Here is a 5442-nt window from a genome sequence, read left to right as displayed (position 1 = left end):
CTGTTGCCCAAGCTGGAGTACAGTGGTACGATCTTGGCTCACTACAACCTCCGCCTCCCAAGCTCAATCCAGCCTCCCATCTCAGCCTTTTGAGTAGCTGGGACTACAGGCACCTGCCACCGCATCCAGCTAATTTTCGTATTTTTGAAGAGACAGAGTTTTGCCATGTTGCCCAGGCGGGTCTCAAACTTGTGAGTTAAAGCAATCCGCCTACTTTGGCCTGCCAAAGTGTTGGGATTTATAGGCCTGAGCCATTGTGCCCGGCCATGTTCCATCCGTTATCTGACCACTCTAGACAACTGTGCCCTCAGTTGGGATGTAAGATGCGGGCCAGGAGGTCAGTGGCTCAGCTTTACTGTGGCTCCTTTGCTGGGTTTGTCCCCAGGCTTAGTGGCTGGACTTCTGCCTGGTCCCTTCTTTCCTGAGTGACCCTTGATTCTCTGCTTAATGTCCTAGTTCTTTGGAAGGCTTGGGTTGATTCTTCCCTACACATGCCTCAGGGACTTGTATCCTATACCCAAATAAATTCTTTGGGTGAGTCCCTACCATTTGCTTCCAGGCTTCCCTGATAAGTTTAGTGCAGAGGAAGGGAAGAACAGGCTTTGGACATAAAGGTAGTAGAATTCTCTCTAATTATCTTCACCTGTGAAAACTTGTGTTTAATATCTCTGACCATTAGTGTTTTTAATCTGTACAATGGTGTAATAATAATATACTTATGGGATTGTTATGTGGATTTCTTATTGTAGTTGCTCAATAAATGTGACAGACTTTCCACCTGTCATGATTATACACTGGTTTACTGGTTGGCCACTTTATACTGTTTGCCTATTGAACCTCTTCCTGTTCACGGATGCTAGGGAGTCTCTAACACCTAATAGATTTCAGGCTCTATAAAGTCCTCTATGGGTGTGACTATATTCCTGAGTACTGAGAATAAATATATGTTAAGTGAATGAATAAGATACCTGGCCCACTGATATTGTTTGACTGACTGGTTTCTAGGTCCCAGCCATCTAATTTCTGTCTTCAGACATGGTATCACTCAGCCCTCTAATATTGTAGGCTCCTATGAGAGTCTTATTCCCTTTCCCATCCCCAGTCCTTAGTGGTTAGTGGGGCAGTTGGTCAGCCTGCAATGAGAATAGTGTGATTGCCTGATGGGTTCATCTTGCCTCCTGCCCAGAAAAACTAATGCATAAAAAACAGCAGGTTTTTGCAGGAAAGAGTTTAATAATCACAGGGCCAGCAAAACAGAAGGATGGGGGTTAATTCTGAAATCAAAATGCAAATCAGAATGCAAAAAGTCTAGAAAACATTAGAAAAAACCAATCTTCGGTTCTTTAGTAATGACATTATCTATAGGAGCAATTGAGGAAGTCACAAATCATGTGACCTCTAGCCAGGTGACTCCCGAGTCGTAAGGGATTATAGAAATTACATCTACATTTTAGCAGAATTCAGGTCTGTCCCATAATCCTAATCTTGTGGCCTTTGATTAGTCTTACAAAGGCTGTTTCAGTCCCCTAAACAAGGAGGAGGTCATTTTAAGGCAGGGACTACTATCATCCTTGCTTCAAAGTTAAACCATAAACTAAATTCCTCCCATGGTTCGCTTGGCCTATATCTAGGAATGAGCAAGGAGAGCCAGCCTGTGAGGCTAGAAAAAAGACAGAGTCAGCAATGCTACATTTCTTTCGCTGTCATAATCTGTAAAGAGGTGGTTTCAATCATCCGTATGGCCCTCTCCAAGTCTCTCTTCTATCCTAATACTAGGTAGATGCATATCTATCCTAATCCTGGATTTAGTTCACCTCTTCCCTATGTACCATTTTGATTTCAAGGCTTTTCAGCTATCTACATGAGCACGTAGTGTCTAGTCCATTTGCCACAGCTTTGAGGCCCCTGTAAGTGGGTCCCCTGAGCTCCTCATTAAAGTGCCATGCTTGGTTGAGAAGGACCTGTTGTTTGCCTCTTTGTGTCTTTTGTAGATGCTGTAGGTCTTTGAAGGCTCCATATCCAATACTCTCCTAACACGAATCTGGAATGTACTTTATGACCAGCTATGACCAATCTGTTTGATGTCCATTCTATATGAACAAACATGGGCATTCAAAAAACTTGAAGTTTTAGTGTTGGCTGTGAGGCCCTACTCTTTAACTCCAAGATTTTCCACCAGCCAAGATCTAGTTTTTAGTGGTGCTGGCCATGCCTGTCACATGGGTGCTGTGTTCTAAAGCCAGGAGAGACCGAGGAACCTAAGACAGACAGCTTGGGCTGTTCATCTCACTATTAAGTCTTTCCTAGCCTCTTTCTCTTCCCAAAGAGCTGCCTGTGGGAATAGAGACTTCCCACCAGCTCTCTAGCTTTCTTCTACTTCCCACCCCTCACTAACTTTTTTTAAAAAATGTAACTGGGCGTGGTGGCACACGCCTGTAATCTCAGCTACTCAGGAGGCTGAGGCAGGAGAATCACTTGAACCTGGGAGGCAGAGGTTGTAGTGAACCGGGATCAAGCCACTGCACTCCAGCCTGGGTGAGACAGTGAGACTCGGTCTCCAAAAAAAAGTAACTGAAGCTAAAGAAAAGAAAAAGTATCACATTATAGCATTGAGGATTAGAATATGGCAATATGCATTTCTCAATTTCCTCCACAAAAACAACAACAATCTCAAACTAAACTTCTTGGACTTATTTCTTAGTCAGAAGTAGCTAACTTCCCAATTAATGTTTAAAACAAAGTTAAAAATTCCTCCTCTAGGCAACTCTATCCAGAGATAGCTTCTAGCTAAGAGAAGCTGGTAATTTGCATATAAAGACTTCTTTTAATTACTCTCTAAAACCTGCAGTTTTTACAAGCTATGTCTGACATAAACTGCTACTTTATCTTGTTGCAAAAGAATTCTTGTGAACCTAATTCCAGAGAGATCAGTCTTGAATGGAGAAAGAGGTTTCCACATAGTATTGAGACCTAATGGCCAAATTTCTCTCCTACTTCTAAATCTCTTGGATCATTGTCTCTAGGAGCTAGTAAGGGGCTTAACACCAAGAGCAAAACTCACTAAATAATCCTTGAATTGGATTAGGGCCTTTTACTTTTATGCATATCTAGTTTGATCATAATTTGTTCAGTTTAGGTCTCTTAACCTTGACACTATTGACATTTTGGATCAGAAAACTTTTTTTTGATGGGGGCACTTTCCTGTCCACTGTAGGATGTTTGCAGCATCCCTGACCTCCGTCTACTAGATGAAAGTTTTACCTACCAGTGGGATAACCAAAAATATTTCCAGTCATTGCCAAATACCCGCTGGGGGAACATCACCACCTCCATTTGAGAAACACTGCTCCAGTTAGATCCAAATTAGGCTGAGCAGAAAGAATTGCGAAGAGGGAAAGAATGAAAGGCTGTCTGTTGATACACAGATTTCCTTTATGTCCTTTGGAATTTATCTCTCCCCTCTCCTCCTTTCTGATTACCTTGAATGTCATTGTTCCTAATCTAAAAGAAGTGGCTAGAGATATTAGGATGTTTGCTCTTAAGGGACCAGGAAAATGAAATTAAACAGGTGTTTGAGAAAGGGAATTGTAAAATCTGGAATAGAAATAGAGGGTGAATACGTCCTCCCAAATTTTCCATAAGTCACGGCTTCTCAAAAAAATTCATGTTTAGAAGAGACGTATGTGTCAGTGGAGGAAGTGTAATGATAATATTCAGTAACTGAGTGTGTACTATGTTCCAAGTTTTCTTGTCACATAGATTTTTGTTTGTTTGTTTCTCACTGCCTGTATAATCAGGTCTTTATTCAAAAGAAGCTGTCCAAAATGATTTGACCTTTATGGAATAATCAAATTTAAGAGTTAATGCAGCAGGCTTCTTTTCCTCTATAGTAGGTTTCTTTTCTGCAGGCTTCTTTTCAGGGGCTGATTTCTTGGTAGCTGCTGCCTTTTTTCCCCACCAGAGGCTTCTTCTGCTTCTTAACACCAACAGCAGCCTTCTTTCCTTTCTTACCTACCACAGGCTTCTTGCCTGCAACCGCCGCCTTCTCATCTGGTTTGGCTTCTAGTGCTGCTGCAGCAGCAGCTGCCTTATCCACCCGGAGCTTGTGATTCCTGGCCTGGCGAAGAATGGTGTTCCGGCGCATGGTCTTTGCATATGGGTTTAGCTTCAACATGATTCTCAAGTTTTTCAGTGGGTTCTTCTTTAGGACTCTGCGATGAATCCTCTTGCTTGGTGCCCGAAGGGCTCTCTTTGGATCTCTGGGCTTTTCAAGATTCTGCTAAGATCTGTATTAATCATCTTGTGCATGGGAAGATTGTAGTCACTCTTGAGGGAAGCGGCTTTACGCCAAGTGCCATACAATTCATCTAACTTCCGGAAAGCACTTCCAGGCCAAATGCAGAAACGTCCCACGTGCCCACCAGGAGCAAGCTTCGAAATGTTCAGCTTGCTTACATTAAGCAGAGTAATTGCAGGGATGTTTCTGAAGGCCTTGATACCATTATCCTCATTACAGATGATGCGCGGGCCCCTGCGCTGGATACGGCGACGGTTTCTCATTTTGCCTTTGCCAGCTCTCATTCGCTGAGAGGCATAGACCTTTTTGATATCATTCCGGGCTTTAAGTTTCTTAAGGAGCAGAACAGCTTCCTTGGTCTTCCTGTAGCCTTCAACTTTATCTTCGACTACCAAAGGAAGTTCAGGAACTTCCTCAATACGATGACCTGTAGACATGACCAGTGCTGGTAGGGCTGAGGCAGCCAGGGAAGAACAGATGGCACACCGTTTTTGGGTTGTGTTCACTCTACGATGCCAACGGCGCCAGGTTTTGGTTGGTGCAAACATTCGGCTTCCGCGACACATGTTTCCAAAAGCACCCTGGCCAGAGCGGTGAGTCCCACCACCTCGAACTCTGGGAGTTCGAGCCACAGCTCTGCCAGTACCCCAAGACTCAGTGCTGGTCTGATGACCTGCTAATTCACTGACAGCGTAGGGCTGTCTGTTGTTTTTGCGCAAGTTGGTGTGAACAAAGTTCACGATATCTGGTCGAATAGGAGCCTTGAATACAGTAGGCAAAGTGACATTTTTGCCAGGTGACTCCCCCTTTTCGGAGCACACTGATACCAGTGGGCGAGCACACGCCATGGCGGAGAGAGGAGAGAGCCACGCTCCTCTCAGCCCGGCTGCTGCCCCAGGAAAAAGCGTCACGTAGATTTTTATCAGTTACTCTTAATAATAAACAATTTGGTAAGTTCAATATTATTATCATCCCCATTTCACAAAGAGAACGAGGAGGCTCAGAAGGAAGTAACTAGTCCCAGATCACCCAGATAGGAAGTGACGGACATGAGAGAGATTCAAATAAAGACCTTCAGATTAGCAAAACCGTGTTCTTCCTCCTTGGACATGTCCTTCATTGTGCCAGTTTTGGCACTCTCAACC

The 5442-nt window shown here is 43.7% G+C and overlaps 1 pseudogene; it reads right to left on the bottom strand.

Annotated features, from left to right (window-relative positions):
• Positions 1-3782: 3782 nt before the first annotated feature.
• On the bottom strand, positions 3783-5185 carry LOC100608186 (large ribosomal subunit protein uL4-like; annotated as a pseudogene).
• Between the last annotated feature and the right edge of the window lie 257 nt (positions 5186-5442).

This window comes from Pan troglodytes, chromosome 11 (genome assembly GCF_028858775.2).
Source record: "Pan troglodytes isolate AG18354 chromosome 11, NHGRI_mPanTro3-v2.0_pri, whole genome shotgun sequence".
In the NCBI taxonomy this organism is placed as follows: domain Eukaryota; kingdom Metazoa; phylum Chordata; class Mammalia; order Primates; family Hominidae; genus Pan; species Pan troglodytes.
The sequence above is the reverse complement of the archived record's forward strand: the minus strand, read 5'-3'. Positions and strand labels throughout refer to the sequence as shown.